At 44.0% G+C, this 22,827-nt stretch overlaps 1 protein-coding gene across 1 annotated transcript in view; it reads left to right on the forward strand.

Moving 5' to 3' along the window:
- LOC310800853 (NACHT, LRR and PYD domains-containing protein 3-like) overlaps positions 1-22,827 on the forward strand; it is a gene marked incomplete at both ends in the record, with an annotated part of 85,651 nt that overhangs the window by 2,588 nt on the left and 60,236 nt on the right. The gene's annotated exons all lie outside the window — the stretch shown is intronic.

Raw genomic sequence — 22,827 nt, forward strand, 5'->3', positions numbered from 1 at the left:
ACCACGCCCAAAATGGGGGGAAACAACCCCCAATCCTGGGTCATGGTCGTGTGTTGCACACAAAGATCATATATACGGAAGTTGAACACTCCAACTTAGTTACTTCCTTGACAGCTACATCCACATTTTTCTTCTTGCCAATTCTCAATGGCTTCCTTGTTTTGCTCGGGAGATGAGAGAGCTCTGTAACTTTTTGCATGCCAGTGGATATAGAGCCAAAGATATCTTCTATGAAATCCTGAAGAAACAGGAGAACTTTATTATGGCGGACCTCAACCAAGAAGGTTACAATAATATAATGTCTATATATAGGTACAACATAGGTACTTTACAGTAATGTCTATATATAGGGTACAACATATGTACTTTACAGGTATTAAACAGCTCTGGTCATGTGACAATTCACATGAAACATGTGACACTGCACATATTTGATTGAGACACTTTGTTATGTCAATATTTGCAGGAAATCTATTGATACCTCCTTCAGTGACATTTTTAGAGCCTTATAACCAAAAAAGGTTTCTACGGTCACTATTGTGACCGGTGGGATTAAATTGAATGCAGCAGCCTTTAAACAGCACTACATTAGGAAAACATTATGTGATTTTTAAGAGCCCAGTTCAATTAACTCATTGAGTGCCAGCCACTTTTGGAGAACGGACGCTCCCAGTGCCAGAGTTTCAGAGCGTTTTTCAGTGATTTCTCGAGGCCCACAGAATATTGTGTGATATTACTATGTAAACACCGAACACGCACAAAGAACGATGAGACTCTCTTCTATCATCTGCAAAAAAGTTTATTGATACCATTTTCCGTTCTTTAGTTATGAGCCAGAGAAGATAGGCTGTTTTGAGCAAAAAGACACATTTCAAATTAGAAGTTATTCCGCCTTTTGTGAAATGCAGCATTTCAAGCACATTCACTGAGTCTGAAGCTAATGTTTTCTGATGTAGTGACGTGGTGTAGTTGTGTGGTGCCCTGCGTGCCCCACCCCCCTCTCCCCCCCTCAGCTGCAAACTCCTCCCCACACTAACACACAGCCTAACACGCACCCAGTCTATTTTCGGAGCGCTCCGTTTTTGTGCAGCGGTTCCCAGCGCGACACGGAAATGCCAAACCGGACTGCAGGGAAAGGTTTGGCCCTTCGGAGTCGGGTGCTGCCTTTCTGGCGGCTAATCGTGTGGAGAAACTATACAGCAGAGACAGAGGGGCTGAGTTGTGGGCGCGGATTGACTGCTGTTCGCAGCCAACGTCAGATTGCAGCCAGAGCAATCTATCTGGCTCTGGCTGCAGGATGAGCGGTTTCTTTTTCATCACGGGGCTTTTTCCTGCTGTTTTCCGGACCTTCCTCTAATCTGGAGAGCACTGTCGCCACCTAATGGGTCTGTAAAATAGGTTATACACATCCAATAGCTACAATATTTGTACAGGAGATGCAGAAGGCTTTGATCCACGTCCCACCGTCAAAAAACGCATTTCACGTCGATCGACGTCCTTGGCACTCAATGAGTTAAGTACCGCAGGACCCCGCCTTTTGTTATAGCAGGCGGGAGCGGGCGGTAATAACGTGGCTTGCAGGCGGTCAATGACACACATGTTGTGGGAGCAGGCGGTAATGGTCAGAAATCCAGCGGGACCGGGCAGGAGCGGGATTTAAAAAACAGTCCCACTGCACTCATCTACTTGGGGCTGACTTTAAGCTGGAAGTGGTTGGACTCCACTTCCCATTGAATCCGGAGAAATCTCTCAAGGGGAAGATCATTGAACGTGAGGTCCAAACACTTCACATTTGATGCTGGTTCAGAGAGTGGTATGCCTGGTTCGATTCCCACCTGGGACGCTGTGAGTGCTTAAGGAGTGCGTGCCCGTCCACTGGAGTTTGCATGTTCTCCCCGTGCCCCCTGGGGGTTTCCTTCATATAGGAAGCCCTCACCAAAACATGCAATATCATGCTCGCTGAAGTGGTGCCTCCTCTGGTCATTAGCAGCACCTGTTCGGAGGGAGGGGAACTCGTTGGAATAGCGTGATCCTCCCACGTGCTATGTCCTACCAGTGAAGCTTCCCCTGTCAGGTGAAAAGAAGCGGCTGGCTACTGTCCATGTCTCGGAGGAAGCAAGGAGCCAGGTCCGGCTCTGCCCAGGTCAGCAGTGGGTGGAGCAGCAACCAGGATACATAAATTAAATTAGCGCTAATGGGGGATAAAGTGGGATAAAAAAAATCTGGGAAAAAAGAGATTGGTATGCTCTCTAGGACAACTGTATAATTTGACAGTCTTTATGTACAGCAGTTGGACACCACCCATGGCACAGAGTTCACTCCCTTCTCTGGCAAGCTGAATAGCATCTTCAGTACTTCCAACACTTGTGAGGCTGCCATCTACACTCTATATCTTAACATAAACTAGAACGACCGCAACGCGGACTTATGCCTCCGCCATTAGTTCATTCTACAGTCCAAATCGCCATTTGAGGCAAATTGGAAGAAATTCCGTCAAGGCGCTCGTGAGATGTTGCGTTACAGAGCTTGAAAATTGGGTGTGTGAGGTCACAGTGACCTTGAACTTTGACCACCAAAATGTCCTTGAGTCCAAGTGGACGTTTGAGGCAAATTCGAAGAAACTCAAGATATTCCTGAGATATTGCGTTAACAAGCTTGAAAATGGCATTCGAGAGGTCACAGTGACCTTGACCTTTGACCTTTGATAACCAAAATGGAATCAGTTCATCCTTGCGTCCAAGTCGATGTTTGAGCTAAATCAGAAGAAATTCTATCAAGCCGTTCTTGAGATATTGCGTTAACGAACTTCACAGGTCACAGTGACATTGACATTGACCTTTGACCACAAAAATCTAATCAGATCATCCTTGAGTCCAAGTCGATGTTTGAGGCAAATTTGATGAAATTCCATCAAGGCATTCCTGAGATATCGCGTTAACAAGCTTGAAAATGGCGTTCGAGAGGTCACTGTGACGCAGTGGCGCAGGCCCTATAACACGGTTTGTCCTAGGGCTGGGCGATATGACCTCTAAAGAATATCTCAATATTTTCCGGCTATATCGCGATACACGATATATATCTAGATATTTTGAAATCTCTCATAAATGCTCGATTCACCCTTCATACACATTTTGACCAATGGATTTCCATGACTTTAAACCAAATTTCCATGACCAAACATTTTGTAAAGTCTCAGTGTATACATGAAAAAGTCAGTGAGTAAAACTATTCTATGTAATGTAACTACTAACAGATGACAATAATTGAAAAACTAACATGGTCATTCAGTACTAAAACATGTTACTAGCCCCAACACTGACGACAACAAAGACCTTGAGTAGGGCTGGGCGATATGGACCAAAAATCATATCTCAGTATTTTTAGGCTGAATGGTAAAATATGATAGGCTTATATCTTGGTATTTTCTACAAAGTGGGCTAGATTTTCAATTGTCAATTGGGCTGGGCGATATGGACTCTTACAAGATATATTTACACAATGTGATTTTTGATAAACAATCATCAGTGAATAAAGATATAATGAATAACGTTAAGTGGGTAAAGGCAAATAATAGAAGAGCTAGAACAGTCTGGTAAGCTCAGAAAATGACTTAACTTTACTGCAGCCTTTAAAACCAGGAAAAGACGAGTATGCAGTATCACGATATTACCATAACAAAATCTAAAACGAGATCTAGGTCTCATCTAGTCACAATATGTCACAAAAGTCACAAAATGTCTATTTTATCCTCTTTTTATGTTTTCTTATGTCATCCATTTTATGTGAAGCACTTTGAACTGCATCTGTGTATGAAATGTGCTATACAAATAAATTTGACTTGACTTGACTTGACAATATTGGCCAGACCTAACCTTGAGTGCCATGCAGAAACGCTGAGATAATTTGCAGAAAAACATTATTAAAGTTGATTATCAATCTGTTTCTTTAAATGGTGTAGTGATGATAAATTAGTTCGTTTTGAGACACGTGCGCGCACACACATGCACCTCGCTGATGTGTTGACTTGACTGACTGGGGTTGACTTTATTATGGAGCCGACGGGTTTGGTGCATGTTTTGCAGATAACCGTTGTTTGTTCAACATCGTCCTTGCGATACCCAAACCACTGCCAGATGATGGATCCAGTGCTGTTTCTTTTTGCAACAAATTTGTCCGCCTCGGCTCCATTTTCCATACCCATTCTCTACTGTATTCCATACTTATTCAACTAGACGTATATATAGCTCAACTGACTTTGTGCCAGTCAGATTCAGGAGTTGTATGGGGAAGGAGTCATTTTTATATTCTGCAGCTGTCTTTTGGAACAGTCTGCCCAGTGACCTGAAAATAGTGAACAGTGCTGATAGATTCAAGTCCAGCCTAAAGACATGGCTCAAAAGGGACTATAATTAGCCTAGATATTCAGTTTTAAGGCACTTTTACATGTTTTTATGTGACTATGCTATGTCGGTGATGTATGTGATGTGTTCTGATCTTTTTCGATGTCTGTACGATACATGTTTTGAACACTTCGTTCCCCCACCCCCCTACAAGGACCACAATGGAAATAAGCTCTGAGCTTTTTTGTGTCTATCCTTGGCAGTATCCCAGAATGTGCTTCTGTCACATGTTATTTATATATTGTCAAATAAAGTCATTCATTCATACTACTGGCTCTCAGGTTCTTGCGCTCATCTCTCGTCCTCCACGTTTGGCATAACCACGGTGGGTTTCGTAATAACGCTGTCTTGATGGCATCTCTTCTGGTTGAGTGTCTGTGACGTCGCGTAGCGCGGGCGAGTGTCTGTGACGAGGTTTGACGCGTTTGACATATGCATGTGATTCCCCCTCCCTTCCTGTTTGTCCGCTACAATTTGCATACCGCCCCAACAGGAGCACGTGCTCCACACCGCCCTGTCCCACCTGGTAGTGTGGTATGCTATGTCAAAAAAACAGCTCCCGTAGGATTTTTGTGCCAAAATTGATTTTTTTGCTGTTTTGGCTTCTATAGGGCCCAAACAAACAGAAAATGAAGGGTGCCAAATTTTCAGACCCCCACCCCCAGTTCTGGGGGGCCATCTATTTTGGGACCTCCCTGAACAGTAAAATAGAAGTCCGCCTGGGACTACTCTTACTAAAATGGCTGTAGAACTGTTATGCTTTATGTGTATGACACCAAATTTGGAGGAGATGCAGTTGAGAATATGTAGAACAGATCCAAATATTTGTGGCCCACTGCTAAATGGTATTAGATGTTATTCACACTCCAATTGTAAGTTTTGTTTAGGCAAACCTAAAAAAATTAATTTCTGCTGCAGTTTATCTGCAGTACTTCTGTCCTGGTAGATGTTATCACTAAACCTCCACTTGAAGTACATTTTTCAAGGTGTTACCTATACATAGACACCAGAATTGTGCATCTGGGCCCTGTACTTCCGGAGCCATTACTGAATAACTTTGGGCATGTCATTTCAGGCAAAAATTAAAAAAATAGCTTGGAGCTGAAGGTAATGGTTTTTGGTGCCGTACCATTTTTCCGACCTCTCTTTGTCCCGACCTCTCTTTGTTCCGACCACTAACCCCTAAAACCCTAACGTTATTCTCCAGTTTGCGGAAAAGGGTCAGAAGCGCTTTGAGGACTTTGTTTCTGAACGCTTGATCACTACGTCAACACTCTCAGTGTGGGACAAAATGAAGAAACTCAAGTTGAAGACCTTTTTAAACTGGATGGGAAAAAAAAGGTGCTTGTTGGAGACAAGGTCATCAAGTTGCGTGAAGAACGTGAACTGCTTCGAAGATTTCTCATCATCCAAGGGAGTCGACCAAGTCTAGTTCCCAAACTTCAGGAGACAATTGGAGACTATGAAATGTCAATGATTCCCCGCTCTCTGTGTGCTGTGGATGGAACCTTGTACATCCCTACAGACAAAGCTAGTCTCATGCATGCAATTGAAGATGTCAAGGCAGAGCTCCCTGAAGCTGTCCCACAGCCTGATCCAATGAAAGATCCTCTAGGTGTTCCTATCAAAGTTCTGATAGTTGATGCCATGGCTGTGCTTCAGAGCATGAAAAAGACACCAACCATGCGGAAGCTGTCGGACCTTCAGGATGCATTCAACAAACGCATCAAAACAATGATGACAGGCTATTCTGAGGGTCGAGTTGTCTTCGATCGATATATGGATGAGTCATTAAAGAACAAAACTAGACAGAAGAGAGCATCTACTTCTGTAGAATACGAAATCCATCCAGAGCTGAAGCTCACTATGTCGATCAAGGATCTCCTCTCTGCATCATCGACCAAGAAGAAGCTGAGATGTGAGTTGGGCCAGGGACTGCTAGAGTACTTCTCAAAGGACAGTTCTTTCCTACTGGTTGTTATCTATGACACCTTCATCAAGGGACTAGATTTTGTGGAGGCACACACACATGAAGAGGCTGATACCCTAATACCTCATCAAGTCCTTGCCTTTGCTGCCAATGGTGCCTCACGAGACATATGTGTTTGGTCACCCGACACTGATGTCCTCTTACTGCTACTTGATTTAGTATCATGTGAATGCATTGCAACTCCAACTTCTCTGACATTTTCAACAGGCATAGGTGCAAAGAAACGTAAAATAAATGTGTTTGAGCGTGTTCAAGTTATTGGACGTCACAAATGTCAGGGATTACTTGGCCTGCACAATTTTTCTGGTGCTGACTGGGGAGAAAAATTTGTTGGAATCTCCAAAAAGACATGGATCAACGCATACCTGAAGCTTGATGATGATGATCCTGCCATTGACTGCTTCAAGGACCTTGGCAAGGGTTGCATTCCCCCCGAGCTTATCAATGGTGAGCTCCCATCACTGGTGAAGGCATTAGAGAATTTTGTGTGCCGCGTTTACAGCTCAAAAGGTCCAACAACCCTGCCATCACTCAGATGGGAACTATTCCGATCAAAGAACCTGGAGGGTGAGATGCTACCTCCAACTCGTGCTGCATTGCTACCCCACATCCTACGGCCAATTATGTCACAATGCGTGATAAATCTTACAAGACAAATTGCCCTGAGCTTCCACCAATTGAACAGAATGGCTGGTGTTCAGAGAGTGGTGGATATGTTCCAGTCAGGTGTCTTGCCCTCCCTGCACCACAGGCAGTACTTGAGCTCATCAAATGTGGCTGCAAAGTAGGTTGCAAGGGGCAGTGCAGCTGCTCAAAGAATCACCTCCCTTGCACTCCTCTCTGCAAATGTTATGGTGGAGACTGCACAAACACAAGTGAGGACATTCCAGAAGAGGACACTGACGATGAATAGATCATCAAGTATTATTTCCTAAATTCCTTTATATCACCTGTCTTTGTTCTGTTATGTTTTTGTGGAATTTAGCAGTATACAGTATGCTTAACTGAACGATAAACCTGTCTTACTGGATTACTCAACTACTGTGTGGTTATTTACATAAAAGAAACATGTTTAATAAATGTCTTCCATTTTAAACACCATTTATCACATTAAACATGACAGGTATTTTCTCTTTCAATAAAAATGGCAAATGTGTTGTTTTTACCTAATTCAGTACAATGAGACATCACCGTAGGATGGACGCCATCTTGGATTTGACAATAAATAAGTAAAGGATTACAATTTCACTTAATCAGTTGAATTCCTTGAGCCCTAAAACCTAGGTTTAGATACCAAAATCAGCTTTCTAGCTTGAATAGAATCTGAGATATTGCCATTTTAAGCTCCTGGCAGCCTAATTGGACGCCATCTTGAAAATGATGCATTTCCAGGAATTACATTTTCCTATATTTTTAGTATGTTCTTAACTCATTGAGTGCCAGCCACTTTTGGAGAACGGACGCTCCCAGTGCCAGAGTTTCAGAGCGTTTTCAGTGATTTCTCGAGGCCCACAGAATATTGTGTGATATTACTATGTAAACACTGAACACGCACAAAGAACGATGAGACTCTATTCTATCATCTGCAAAAAAAAGTTTATTGATCCCATTTTCCGTTCTTTAGTTATGAGCCGGAGAAGATAGCTTGATTCATCCAAAAATAGCAATTTTTTTCTAGAAGCTGAGATAATTGGCCTTTTGTGAAATTAATCATTTCAAGCACATCACTGACTCTGAAGCTAATCTTTTCTAATGTAGTCACACCTCAAAAATAATTTCCTTCAATAAAACAGTTTAGGCCAGGGAATTTTGTTTGGCAGAATAATATTTTTAGCTACAACCAGCAGCGCTGGCCCCTGCGTGCGCTGCTGGTTGCAGCTTCTTGCTGGTTTTGATTTGCTGCTGGTGGGTATCGGATATTCTGGCTTGCGTTTGTCAATCCTGTCCTGCTGCCTGGGTCTGTCTGGGTGTTGTGTGTGTGCTGCTCTGCGTGCCCCCTCCCCCCCCCCCCGCCCCGCCCCGCCTCGCCTCGCCTCAACTGCACACTCCTCCTCCTGTCTGTGGTGGCTCTCTGCTGAGTTTGCTGTGCGCACAGTGAAGGGTGCGGAACAGCCAGGCTTTTTTACAGCGTTCCGCGTGTGTTTGTCACCGGCAACGATGCTTCCAGTTGAGAATAATAACTCCACGGTGTGGATGTGCAGATGTGCTGTCGCAACCGACACAGAGCGGCTCAATTGTGGGAGCAGATTGGCTGCTGCAGGCACAGCTGCAGTAACGTGCTTCAGCATATCGATGCATACGGATGCGATGCGATTTCCGTTTCCATAACGACTTCTTCTTTGTTTTTTCCTTGCCTTTCTGTTATGTGGAGAGCACTGTCGCCACCTAAGGGTTCTGTAAAATAGGTTATAGACCTCCAATAGCTACAATAGTTGTACCAGAGATGTATCAGGGATTGATCCACGTCCCACCGTCAAAAAACGCAATTGACGACAACCGTCGTCATTGGCACTCTACGTCAGTATTTGAATTGACGACAGCTGTCGTCATTGGCATTCAATGAGTTAAGCATGCTTAGATGTACCATAATCAATAGAAAAAACTATGTTATCTATTTTCTTGGGATTAAGTTATATTTTTTCACATATTGAGCCATCTATTTTCTATAGGGGGCGCTCAGAAAGGGGGTGGGGGTCAGAAAATTTGGCACCCTTCATTTTCTGTTAGTTTGGTCCCTAAAGAAGCCAAAACAGCAAAAAAATCAATTTTGGCACAAAAATCCTACGGGAATACATACCATACTGCACTATGGAGGGGAAGGACACCTATGTAAGAATGCTGTTCATGGACTACAGCTCAGCATTCAACACCATAGTACCCTCCAGGCTGGTACACAAGCTCAAGGATCTGGGACTAAACACAGCAATGTGCGACTGGATCCTGGATTTCCTGACAGACCGCCGCCAGGTGGTGAGGGTGGGCAACCTCACCTCCTCCCCACTGACCATCAGCATAGGAGCGCCCCAGGGGTGCATCTCCAGCCCCTTCTGGTACGACCTCTACACCCACGACTGCGTGGCGACTCAAACTTCGAACACCATCGTGAAGCTTGCAGACGACACAGCAGTCGTGGGGCTGATCTCGGGGGGCGACGAGACGGCCTACAGAGAGGAGGTGGGGGCCCTGGAACAATGGTGCCAGGACAACCACCTCTCTCTGAACGTCTCCCAAGACCAAGGAGATCATTGTAGACTACAGGAGGGGGGGGGGGGGGGCACACCCCCCCAATCACCATCAACGGCACAGTGGTGGAAAGGGTGGACAGCTTCAAGTACCTGGGAGTCAACATCCACCAGGACCTGACTTGGGCCGGCCACACCGCCACTGTTGTCAATAAGGCCCAACAGCGAATACACGGACTCAGGCGCCTGAAGAAATTTGGGCTAAGGCCAGAAATCCTTACGGACTTCTACAGAGGCACCATTGAAAGCCTGCTGACTGGCTGCTTCACCACCTGGTACGGGAACTGTACCACCATGGACCGCAGGGCGCTACGGAGAGTGAGACGCGCGGCCCAGCACGTAACAGGACGTGAGTTGCCAGAACTGCATGAACTGTATAAACAGCGGTGCCTCAGGAGGTCCCTGAAGATCATCAAAGACACAAACCATCCCCACAACAGCCTGTTCTCCCTGTTACCCTCAGGGAGAAGATACAGGGTTCCAAAAGCACGCACAAATCGCTTGAGGAACAGTTTCTTCCCGCAGGCCACGAGACTCCTTAACATACACAAATAGTGTAGTAGCCGTACTGTACCGTACTGTAGCTGCTACCATTACGTATGTCTAATGTTTAATTGTATGTTTAATAAGGAATATGCTATTTGCACCTGTATGTCAAATACGCCGAATTTAAAACGCCAAGTTTAATTGTATGTTTAACTCATTGAGTGCCAAGGACGGACATGTTCGTCATTTCAAATAGTAACGTAGAGTGCCAAGGACGGACATGTTCGTCAATTGCGTTTTTTGACGGTGGGGCGTCGATCAAAGCCTTCTGCCTCTGATGTACAAATATTATAGCTATTGGATGTGTCTAACCTATTTTACAGAACCCTTAGGTGGCGACAGTGCTCTCCACATAACAGAAAGGCAAGGAAAAAACAAAGAAGAAGTCGTTATGGAAACGGAAATCGCATCGCATCCGTATGCATCGATATGCTGAAGCACGTTACTGCAGCTGTGCCTGCAGCAGCCAATCTGCTCCCACAATTGAGCCGGACAGCACATCCGCACATCCACACCGTGGAGTTGTTATTATTCTCAACTGGAAGCATCGTTGCCGGTGACAAACACACGCGGAACGCTGTAAAAAAGCAGGATGTCGATGTCCCTTCACTGTGCGCACAGCAAACTCAGCAGAGAGCCACCACAGACAGGAGGAGGAGTGTGCAGTTGAGGCGAGGCGGGGCAGGGCGGGGCGGGGCGGGGCGGGGGGGGGGGGGGGGGGGGGGGGCACGCAGAGCAGCGCGCAACACCCAGGCAGACCCAGGCAGCAGGACAGGATTGACAAACGCAAGCCAGAATATCCGATGCCCACCAGCAGCAAATCAAGACCAGCAAGAAGCTGCAACCAGCAGCGCACGCAGGGGCCAGCGCTGCTGGTTGTAGCTAAAAAATATTATTCTGCCAAACAGAATTCCCTGGCCTTCACTGTTTTATTGAAGGAAATTATTTTTGAGGTGTGACTACATTAGAAAAGATTAGCTTCAGAGTCAGTGATGTGCTTGAAATGTTTAATTTCACAAAAGGCCAATTATCTCAGCTTCTAGAAAAAAATTGCTGTTTTTGGATGAATCAAGCTATCTTCTCCGGCTCATAACTAAAGAACGGAAAATGGGATCAATAAACTTTTTTTTGCAGATGATAGAATAGAGTCTCATCGTTCTTTGTGCGTGTTCAGTGTTTACATAGTAATATCACACAATATTCTGTGGGCCTCGAGAAATCACTGAAAACGCTCTGAAACTCTGGCACTGGGAGCATCCGTTCTCCAAAAGTGGCTGGCACTCAATGAGTTAATAAGGAATATGCTATTTGCACCCGTATGTCAAATACGCCGAATTTAAAATGTTTAAGCACGACTAAAGTATGCACATGACATGTGCACCTATGTGCAGTGAATATGCCAGTCTCTGACTTGTCTATACTGACTATACTGCCTTATTGCTTGTCGTGCCTCTTGTTGCTTTTGCACTCATATGCCCTGTTATATTTGTACTATGTTGTAAACGGAGTCCACAGCACAAGAATTTCACACGTGATACTTGTACCATGGAGTGACAATAAAAATCTTGAATCTTGAATCTTGAATCTTGAGTGCGAGAGGGAGAGCTCACAAGAGGAAACCTGAAGCGAGTCATGCCGGCGGCTTAATTTATAAACATTGCGTGACAATTATACTCGAATGTTCACGATATAGTCATTTACTACAATTCACGTGGCACAAGCCGAGATACATCGAGTATATTCGATATATCGCCAGCCCTAGTTTGTCCACCCAATTTACAAGCCCATTTGGGAGACCATTTGTTCGCGTAACACGTCAGAACGGAGCACTTTGGCAGAGGAGGAAATGGGAGATGTCCAAAAAATACAGAGAGAGGTAAACACTGCGCATGTGCTTATATTACCGAGATTATTAATGATACAAAGTGGGTTGATTACCGGTAAAGCCATCCTTTAAGGCAGGGGTATTCAATTAAAATTCAAAGTGGTCCAGTTAGAGAAAATTTCCTCGAGCAAGGGTCCGTAACATCGCAACGTCTAACTTTTGTGACTATTCAGTGCCATATTAACATCTGCATGTAGTCAACAACTGACTGTTAAATCAAATAAAGTAATTCAGTATTTCAACAATGTTTATTTTCAGAAAAAATATATTTGAAAATAAAAAATAAAATATTTTCAGTTTTCACATTTAACGGATATTACATGCACTGCGGCTGCCCACTGCTCCTAGTTCTAGGAAGGTTCCTAGTAGAGGATGGGTCAAATGCAGAGGATGAATTTACCCATGGGGATAACTTAAGTTCACTTAAAAATAAATGCACGTTATTTTCTCTTTCAAGTAAAATAAGGGCTGCATTGAAAAAGTAAAATACATAGCAAAGAGCCTAATTTTAGAAAAATGAAAAAGTGTACCGTGAGTTTAGCCTAGGTAAACCCAGCCACCACGTGACCTGCTCTCTCAGTTCCCAGTCACTATCGTCTAGCGAACGGGCCATTCAAATCGATTTCTGCGGCGATTGAAAGACTCGCGCAGACCCGCAGCCACCCCGCAGCCAATGAGTGACGGCGTGACTGCCAACATCAGTCCTGCCGTGATCGGCCAATCAGAGAGTGCGTCTTTGTCAATGACGTGTAACAGCTGCAGCGGCTTAGCACTACCTAGCCGTTAGCATTTGGCCTCTCTAAAGCATAGTTCCCGAGCTAGCTACTAGCTGGCTAGCTATATGGCTATGCAACTACGTGAGGAAATTCAAGTGAAAACAGCTGTTGAGGTTGAGGTCTGTTGATCAAAATAACACCTAGCGTTATCGAAATCGGATTTTAGCGGACCATACAAGCCAGGGCTTCAGAGCTGATCACCTGGACACATTTTATGGCGAAATTATCTGATAAACTTGTCTGTGCTGCTCTGTGGTGATCAGCTAATGTCTTCATAGCATTGTGATTATGATTTAATGCATTATGGAAGATAAACGCTGGTTTAACATAATTAAAATAATTCCCTACCAAACATGTAAAGTGACGCTTCTGGGCAGTAGACCATTTGGGCATAACATTATGTAATGTGACATGAGATCACCACATTTCAATAAATATAACGTTTTTGCACATTTGAATGCTGCTGGTCGTTTGTTTAATGCTGTATATATTGGATATTTAAAGCTGATACACAACACAATTGTGTTGAGGTAATTCTGCAAAGCTCAGTTAAAAATATAACATGTAACACTTTACACAATCAAATCTAACTTATTCACAGCAATACACAGTCCAGTAGTACAGTGGGCTAATTGTTTGAATTATATCGAAATATATTTGCATGGTGTAGCATGTAATGCAGATAATGTAGCTAGATACTCTGACACAGAAAGGCAGACAAGCTAGCAGCAGGGATCTTGTCACACTGATTCCAGATAAACTCCTCTGTCTAGCCAGCTATACAATATTGATCAAAATAACACCTATATCGAAATCGGATTTTAGCGGACCATACAAGCCGGGGCTTCAGAGCTGATCACCTGGACACATTTTACGGCGAAATTATCTGATAAACTTGTCTGTGCAGCTCTGTGGTGATCAGCTAATGTCTTCGCATTGTGATTATGATTTAATGCATTATGGAAGATAAACGCTGGAAGGCTGGGTAGCATTAGCTGACGTCATCCAGGCTACAGTAACATTAGGCTATTATAGTTATGAAACGCTGATTCAAACGTTACAATAATAAGACACAATAGGAGCCAGTTACCCTACTGTAGATAGAGAGTAATTTCAGACCACCAGATATCACCATATTTATGTTATTAAATGCTGTAACGTTAACGGTAATTCTCATGTGTATGGTTTATTTATAAGCATTCATTGATTGAAGCAGAGTGCTGGTCGGTTAAGTTTCTCTGTAGTCATGTCCTCTGCTCCAATCTTCGTTCGTAGTTTCTTCTGTCTCTCGTCCAGCAGCTGCAGATGTCATCATTATCCACGTTATTGATTATTATTTATAAAAAAAATCTCGTGTAAATATTTTGTGAACGCACCAATAGTTAGAGAAGGAAACCTCTCTTTGCATTTTATTTTTTAATAAAAGTAGGCTACTTGTGATATCTCACGTGGTCGATCATCATTGCAAATTTATGTGAACAGCTAGGTTTAATGACAAATATGGAATATCACCCAAGGAAATACCACGGTTTAATGCCAACAGATAAACCATACAGATTTGTTGTAATTGTGAACACATAAGGGAGCAAAGACATGGTTTTCAAGTATAACACAACTTTTATTCAAAGACAGGATTGAAAAATATAGGTCACTTGTATTCACTTCAGTAATGTCAGGTCTCAGTCGCATTCACGCTAACCTCTTAACGTCTAGCTATAGCTAGGTTACATCTGGATTATGTATAATATACAGAATTAAAAAACCTTACTTCCAACAATTAACTAGCCTGCACTAACTACTGCACAGTAACGTGTACAAATATTGAACGCAACAGTCTCGTTCTGGAGCGAACCCCTCAGCTGAATTCACGTTGGAATATGATATCAAGGCTTGATACATTTGATTGTAGCTACTCATACAGCCGTGTGGAGCTTATCTAGCTAGGTTGCATCTGGAATATGATATCAAGCCAGTAATGTAGCTAGCTAGCGTTAAATAGGTTTATCTGTAACCACGCTGAAATGTGAGGGCATTAACGTTAATATTTCTAGCTAGGTCAAACACACCTTAACGTTATGAGTGTGGCCGTTTTTGATTAACATTAAGTCCACGATCAAGTCTAGCATTTCGGTATATTCCTACCTCTTAACATCTAGCTAGCTAGGTTGGATCTGGAATATGATATCAAGGCTTGATACATTTGATTGTAGCTACTCATACAGCAGTGTGGCGCTTATCTAGCTAGGTTGCATCTGGAATATGATATCAAGCCAGTAATGTCAGGTCTCAGTCGCATTCACGCTAACCTCTTAACGTCTAGCTATAGCTAGGTTACATCTGGATTATGTATAATATACAGTATAATACTACGCTCACTACGTCATGACATTCACATTAACGCCTCCAAAAATCTACTGTAGCTAGCTAGCGTTAAATAGGTTTATCTGTAACCACGCTGAAATGTGAGGGCATTAACGTTAATATTTCAATTAGGTCAAACACACCTTACCGTTATGACTGCGGCCGTTTTTGATTAACATTAGCGTTAAGTCCATGATCAAATCTAGCATTTCGGTATATTCAGTGTGTGTGTGTGAAAAGGATGTTAGCATGCTAGCATTATTAGCACAGAATGTATACAGTCCATGGTACAACGTTAGGCCTTCAAGTCCTGAGGCGAACAGCACTGGAGGATGAAGTCTGCAGACTCGCATTCAGTGTCCAGCATAACAAGCACGCCTGTTTCCTCATCAGGTTGGCAGCAGCTGTATAGATGATGACTGTTCTTCACAGCCACAAATATCTCTCCAGATCTGCGGCCATCTGCAGCAGGGATCGAGGTTTGGGTCCGTGTAGACAGCTGTCCTGTTCCTCTTTCATTCCCTGACCACCGTCACGCGATGTTCTCTCTTCTTGTAGCTGGTTGTAACCATTTGCGTGCTAGCAGTACTGAAATGAAAAGTGTTAGCTCATGCGCTAACAACAAAGGTCGCAGAGTGATGACGCCATCTGCTGCACTGCGCATGTGCTCTGTGCACTAAACTGGTTGGATGATGGTTGCGTAATGGAGTGGTCTATCGGGGGGGGGCCAACAACCGCAGGAAATCGTTTAACAATGGTGGGAATCCAGACCATAGTGACTGAGAACAGGTCTGAGAGCAGGTCACGTGGGGGATGGGTTTACCCAGGCTACCGTGAGTTCCCTTTTTCTTCTTTTAATTAACTGCAGTTGACATTTTAACAGTCTCAACTGTCTCAAACTATCTGAGCACATTTTAACAATCCCTCCACTTTCTCTTGTTCAATGAGAGAAGTGTAGCCCAGCTAGCCCAGCCTGGTAGAATCATCCTGATAATGTTATCTCACTAAAACATGTTTTCCCGCGCTGACTCTGCTGGTGCATCATAGTGTTCATGTTTAATAGTTGTTATTGAGTCTATTTCTGCAAGAACTGCACTTATGGCTGTTTTCCTCATTGATCTTTCTGGAAATGGGAGACATAATTACTGTCCGCGATTTTTTTTTCTCCCAGGATGGCGAAGGCATGACCCGCCCAGGCGAGCCAGAAGTCATCTCCCAAGCATTATTACTATAACTAGATAGGGTATTAGTGGTGTGTTTGCTGGACATCTAACATTCATACTTTATTAAAATGACTATGCAGCCAGTCAGTTAGTTTCTGCTGAGGATATAAGGGTCATCTAAGCATTAATTTGTTCATAACGTGAGCAGCATGTGCAAAATAATCATTAAATCAACAAGCATGAGATGGCAGCATATAGAATCAAAAGGTTATGTGTGAGATCTTACTTTATTATATTAAATGTTACAATTGCAAAACGTATAACAGTTATTTAGGCCTACTTAGCCTATTGCACAGGCATATGAATGTGTATTTTTTCTTGTCATTCTAAATTTCATCACCTCGTTTCCTCTGATTAATATTTAAATTCAAATACATGTCATTCTTGTGTTACAATGAGCTGAATTATTTCCCTGTAAATAACCCTGTTTTATATCACCCTTGATCAATTCTCTGTCTATAGGCTACATACGTGCACTGCCAAGAGTAGCGGCAGTGCTATAAACCATAGATATGACTATATTAAAAACATAAACACACTGGTGTCTTTCATGCAGGCTAGCAAGCGTAACTGCTGTCTGTCGGAGTCTGACCCACTGAGTCTGACGGTCTGACCACAGACTGTAGAAAGAGATGTAATGCAGGATAGCCAAGCGAATGTGTTTGGATGGAAGTTTGACGCTAGGCCAATCAGAGGCAGAGAGGGGCGGGTTATGCCTTCGCATAGCCTTCGCCATCATCCGAAAAAATATATAGCTTCCTGTCCTTGCAGCAGCTGAGCGGCGGCCCTGATTGGCTGAGTAGCACCACATGAGTTGCCAGTGGCGACCCTGATTGGCTGAGTAGCATCACATGCGATTATCAATGCCTGCAATTGGTCTGTGATGTCTGTGAGGCTGGTGAACTAGTACCGTGAAGTCTAGAAACGCTGCACCAGTTAAAATTGAAACGCTCCATCAAACTTTAATAATTCTCAATGATTTATATGTCTGGGTCCGGACCTGAATAACGTTTAACTTTACAAGGATTATGCATATTAAGCATATTTTAATTCTCAGAATAACAATTATTAGTTTTATTAAAAGGCATATTTTGCTAATATAATGTATTATTATTTTATTGTTGGCCTCCACTAGAGTAGCTTATTGCATCATTCATAGTTAAAAAAAACTCATTGTTTATCTTGTACTGGCTCTCACGACCCCCTTCAGTTCACCCTCTGTGTGAAACACTCTGTTTTAGTCTTCTTCTGCGTTTTGCTGCGGCATGGAGTCTTCTTCTGTGTTTTCCTGTGGCAGGGAATACACCCGCTCGTCATTTCCAGTCTTCCTCCTTCCTGCATGTTATAGTCAGACGCAAAGCTACAATATCTGTCGTCTGTCTGTCTGTCTGTCTATCTATCTACATAGATGATAGACAGACAGACGGACAGAGAGGCAGAGAGGCAGACAGAAAGACAGATAGATAGATAGATAGATAGATAGATAGATAGATAGATAGATAGATAGATAGATAGATAGATAGTCATGCATAACAGAAACAGCGATCTCTGATTTGGCTACTGAATTTGGTAGTTGTAAAACAATTATATCAACGAGCAACGGATTGGGGGTGGGAGAGGTAGGTTTAGGGTTAGGGTCAGGGGGAGGTTAGGTTTAGGCGTGGGGGCTGGGAGAGCTTAGCTCCAGCCGGCCCACTGACATGCTGCACGCAGCCTCGGTCAGCTGGTTCTGCTTGTGGGCTATCGGCATTGCGGGCTGTCCGCACATCATTTAACCTGAAGTTGGTCCAATGATGGTCCAATGAAGGTCCCCAGGTGCTGGAAAGAAATAGCGACCACTGCTCCTGGCCTGCCCCCTGGAGGAAAGGACAAGCCTGGATGGGTCAAATGCAGAGGACATATTTCACCGGCCACCGTCAGCATGCGTGTGTGTAGTGGCCGCATGCATGTGTTGTAGTGTGTTCGTGTGACAATAAAGACAGGCTGCCGTCTGAAATCGTGTTTTTAACCCGCAACAACAGCTAACGTAGTTAGCTAGTTAGCTAACTTCCCAAATGCTTGTGACTAATAGTTGGGCCTCTCCTAGCAAACGCTACACGGACCAAACAAAAATGAGGAGTCAGCAAGTTGGACTAATGTTACAAGTTCTGAACATGTGTGCCTTTGTCATTCCAGCTATTATGTTCATATGTTAGATGAAAGGCAGATGTGCTAGGCTATATATAGGAAGCGCTAACGTTACTTAGCGCTTCCTAGCACAGCAGGTTGGTTCACAGTACAACCGATGGAATGAGACACATATTTTCAGAACTTACCACTTCAGTCCTACATCCTTGCTCACTTCCAAGTCGTCTCCTTGCTTTTGTGGTCCTGAATCTGTTGTGAGGAATGTGTGAAGAGGGAGTCCCCTAACAGCAGATAGATGTGTGAGGAGGGAGTCCCCTAACCGTAAACTTCATGACAGCAGGTCAATGGTTCACGTTTAATTAAACTGAACACATACATGGGTCTGCACAGAGGAACACAGTTTGTGTCACTTAAGGCAGTTACACACCAAGAGCGACGCAAATAAACATTAGGACAATTCAGAATCATTCGCAGGCGGAAACAAGATATGATTTTGTGGTTAAATAGATTCTAAACAAACCATCGCAACATGAAAAAAAGTCAACATCAAGCAGTGATGCCTTGTGAGGAGAGGAGAGAGCATGGATAGTTCACTGCTTGGTACAGGAGCTGAAACCATGGCTGCTTTCACACCTACTTCAGGACGTCTGTGGGACAGTTTGACCTCAGAGAGACGACTGTCCCAGAGCAGAGGCTAGTGGCCCTATCTTCCCAATGGCGGTAATTTTGCGTTAGCGCCCGTTTTGCGCTGGAATAGCGCACGCAAAGCCCTAATTGTGGGCGTGTCGGCCCGCTGCGCTTCACGTCATCTCGGCGAAATGCTCCATAGGGGTGTTTATGCCCATAAAGGATTCACAAGGTGAGATCACTCCCCTTAAAAGCCACAGCTTCACCGCCATCACATCACCACCTTATTTCTTGCTGAGAGCAAGCAGAGAAACAGTGAGAGAGAGAGAGAGAAAAGAGAGAGGGGGAGAGAGCGAGAGAGAGAGGGAGGGGAGGGGAGAACGAGAGAGGGAAGAGAGGGAGGGCTGCTGCGCAATTACGCAGTGATGTCCCAAGGTGTGCGCTTACTGTAATTAGACGTTTCATTCATATAGACCAGGGGCACTCAATTAAAATTCCTAGAGGTCCAGTTAGAGAAAATGTCCTCAAGCAAAGGTCCGGAACATTGTAACGTACAGTAGCTTGCGTTATGATTCAGTGCCATTGAACTTAGGCTACTTCAATGATTGCAGTAGCCTAATGGTACAATGTCTGTATGTAGTCAACGACTGACTGTTAAATCAAAATAAACATCAACAATGTTTATTTAGTTTTCATATTTAACTGGATTAATTATAAATAACTAGCCTACACTAATAATAAATACATGTTCTTTTCTCATTTCAAGTAAAATAATGGCTGCATTTAAAAATAACATACAACAGAGTGCTTTGGGAAAATGTGCATCTTAAAAGTGTTTTAATTTGAGAAAGAAAATCTTCTTTTCTTCCCTTAACTCCACCTTTTCTCTTGAGAGAAGTGAGCTCCCTATCTGTCTATTTATCTATCTATCTATCTATTTATCTATCTATCTATCTATCTATCTATCTATCTATCTATCTATCTATCTGTCTATCTGTCTGTCTATCTATCTATCTATCTGCCTGTCTGTCTGTCTGTCTGTCTGTCTGTCTGTCTGTCTGTCTATCGATCGTTCGCAATGCAAACTTCACATGCCGTTGGGCAGTGAATGTGTGAGTGTGCCCTCAGTCTGGATTTGAGTGTGTTTGCTCGTGTGGCGCTTTCATAGACAGGTTAGGATCGCATCGCACTTCACATGAGACATACTGCCTGGTTTTGAGCTGCCCGTGAGAACAATGAATGAACATGTAAGAGTCTGCCTGCTCCGGATTAAAACAAAATCTTTGTTTTTGCGGTGTACTCGTTTCTTTTGAGCACGTCATGTGAAATGACTTCTATCTCTCACGTTTCTCAGAGTCTTGCGCCTCTACTCCGTCAGTGTGTCAGACACTCTCTCGCACTGGAACCGACTGGAACAGGCACAATCGAATCGGATATTTGATTGGCTGAGTAGCATCACGTGTGATGATTTACAGCGCATGCATTGGTCTGTGAGCTTCCTGGCAGATTAAACCAGTACCGTAAAGGGTAGAAAAGCATGTGCCGGTTAAAAAAGAAAAGCTCGGTGAAATGTAACAATTCTCAATACAATGATTTGTAGGTTATAGGGCTCGGTCCGGATAGGACGGCGTCTGGGTCCGGATGCGGACCGGAGTCCGGACTTTGGGGATCGCTGATATAGGCTATATATTTTTATGCTTTCGCCGGCGATAGCCAGGCCGGAGGCATTATGGATCCGGGTTGTCCGTCCGTCCGTACGGACGGACGTACACGTCCGTACGATGTTTGTTAACGCGATATCTGATGAAAGCCTTGACGGAATTTCATCAAATTTTCCTCACACATCGAGTTAGACTCAAGGATGATCTGATTAGATTTTGGTGGTCAAAGGTCAAAGGTCAAGGTCACTGTGACCTCTCGAACACCATTTTCAAGCTTGTTAACGCGATATCTCAGGAATGCCTTGACGGAATTTAATCAAACTTGTCTCAAACATCGACTTGGACTCAAGGATGAACTGATTAGATTTTCGTGGTCAAAGGTCAAGGTCACTGTGACCTCACGGATGCCATTCCCAAGTTTGTTAAAGCGATATCTCAAGAACGGCTTGATGGAATTTCTGCCAATTTGGCTCAAACGTCGACTTGGGCGCAAGGATGAAAGGATTACATTTTGGTGATCAAAGGTCAAGGTCACTGTGACCTCTCCAATGCCATTTTCAAGCTTGTTAACGCCATATCTCAGGAATGCCTTGACGGAATGTCATCAAATTTGCCTCAAACATTAACTTGGCCTCAAGGATGAACTCATTACATTTTGGTGGTCAAACTTCAAGGTCACTGTGACCTCACGAACGCCATTCCCAAGTTGGTTAATGCAATATTTTAAGAACGGCTTGATAGAATTTCTTCTGATTTGGCTCAAACATCGACTTGGACTTAAGGATGGAACTGATTCCATTATGGTTATCAAAGGTCAAGGTCACTGTGACCTCTCGAATGCCATTTTCAAGCTTGTTAACGCGATATCTCAGGAATGTCTTGATGGAATTTCTTTGAATTTGCCTCAAGCTTCCACTTGGACTCAAGGATGAACTGATTACATTTTGGTGGTCAAAGTTCAAGGTCACTGTGACCTCACACACCCAATTTCCAAGCTCTGTAACGCAACATCACAGGAGTGCCTTGACGGAATTTCTTCCAATTTGACCCAAATGGCAATTTGGACTCAATAATGAACTAATGGCGGAGGCATAAGTCCGCGTTGCGGTCGTTCTAGTTACAATAATAATAATAATAATTGATTGGATTTATATAGCACCTTTCTAGATACTCAAAGTGCTTCACATATCAGGGGAGGGAGGGGAGGGAACACAACTCATCCACCACCGATCTGTAGCATCCACCTGGGTGATGTGCGGCAGCCAGTTTGTGCCAGAACGCTCACCACACATCAGCATCACGGTGGAGAGTTGAGGACTGAATGTACCAATTAAGTAACAAGGGATGATTAGGAGGCCATGATGGAAGGAAGGCCTGTGTGGGAATTGAGCCAGGGCACCGGAGTTACACCCCTCAGGGCACCGGGTTACACCCGTCAGGGCACCGGGGTTACACCCCTCAGGGCACCGGGGGTTACACCCCTCAGGGCACCGGGGTTACACCCCTCAGGGCCCCGGGGTTACACCCCTACTCTTGCGAAGAGTGCCGATGGGATGTTTAATGACCACAGAGAGTCAGGACCTCGGTTTAACGTCTCATCCAAAGGACGGTGCTCACTCACAAGACCCTGTCTCTGCCCTGGAGCATTGGGTAGATTATTCATTAGATCAGATTATTCATCAGACCAGAGGGGAAGAGCACCTCCTACTGGTCCTCCAACACCACTTTCCACCTATTTCCTCGCTAATTGTACTTCGCCAATTAGTCCCCCTGCTGCCCTGGTCGCTGCTCCTCTGCTGATCTGGGGAGAGCTGAGACTAGCACCATGCTTCCTCCGAAACATGATCTGTAGCCAGCCACTTCTTTTCACCTGACAGCACCTCACCGGTAGGACGTAGCACGTGGGAGGATCACGCTATTCCAACCAGTTCCCTTCCCTCTGAACAGGCGTCCCGACCGACCAGAGGAGGTGCTGGTGCAGCGACCAGG

This window comes from Poromitra crassiceps (assembly GCF_964638095.1).
Source record: "Poromitra crassiceps genome assembly, contig: HAP1_SCAFFOLD_125, whole genome shotgun sequence".
Lineage (NCBI taxonomy): Eukaryota > Metazoa > Chordata > Actinopteri > Beryciformes > Melamphaidae > Poromitra > Poromitra crassiceps.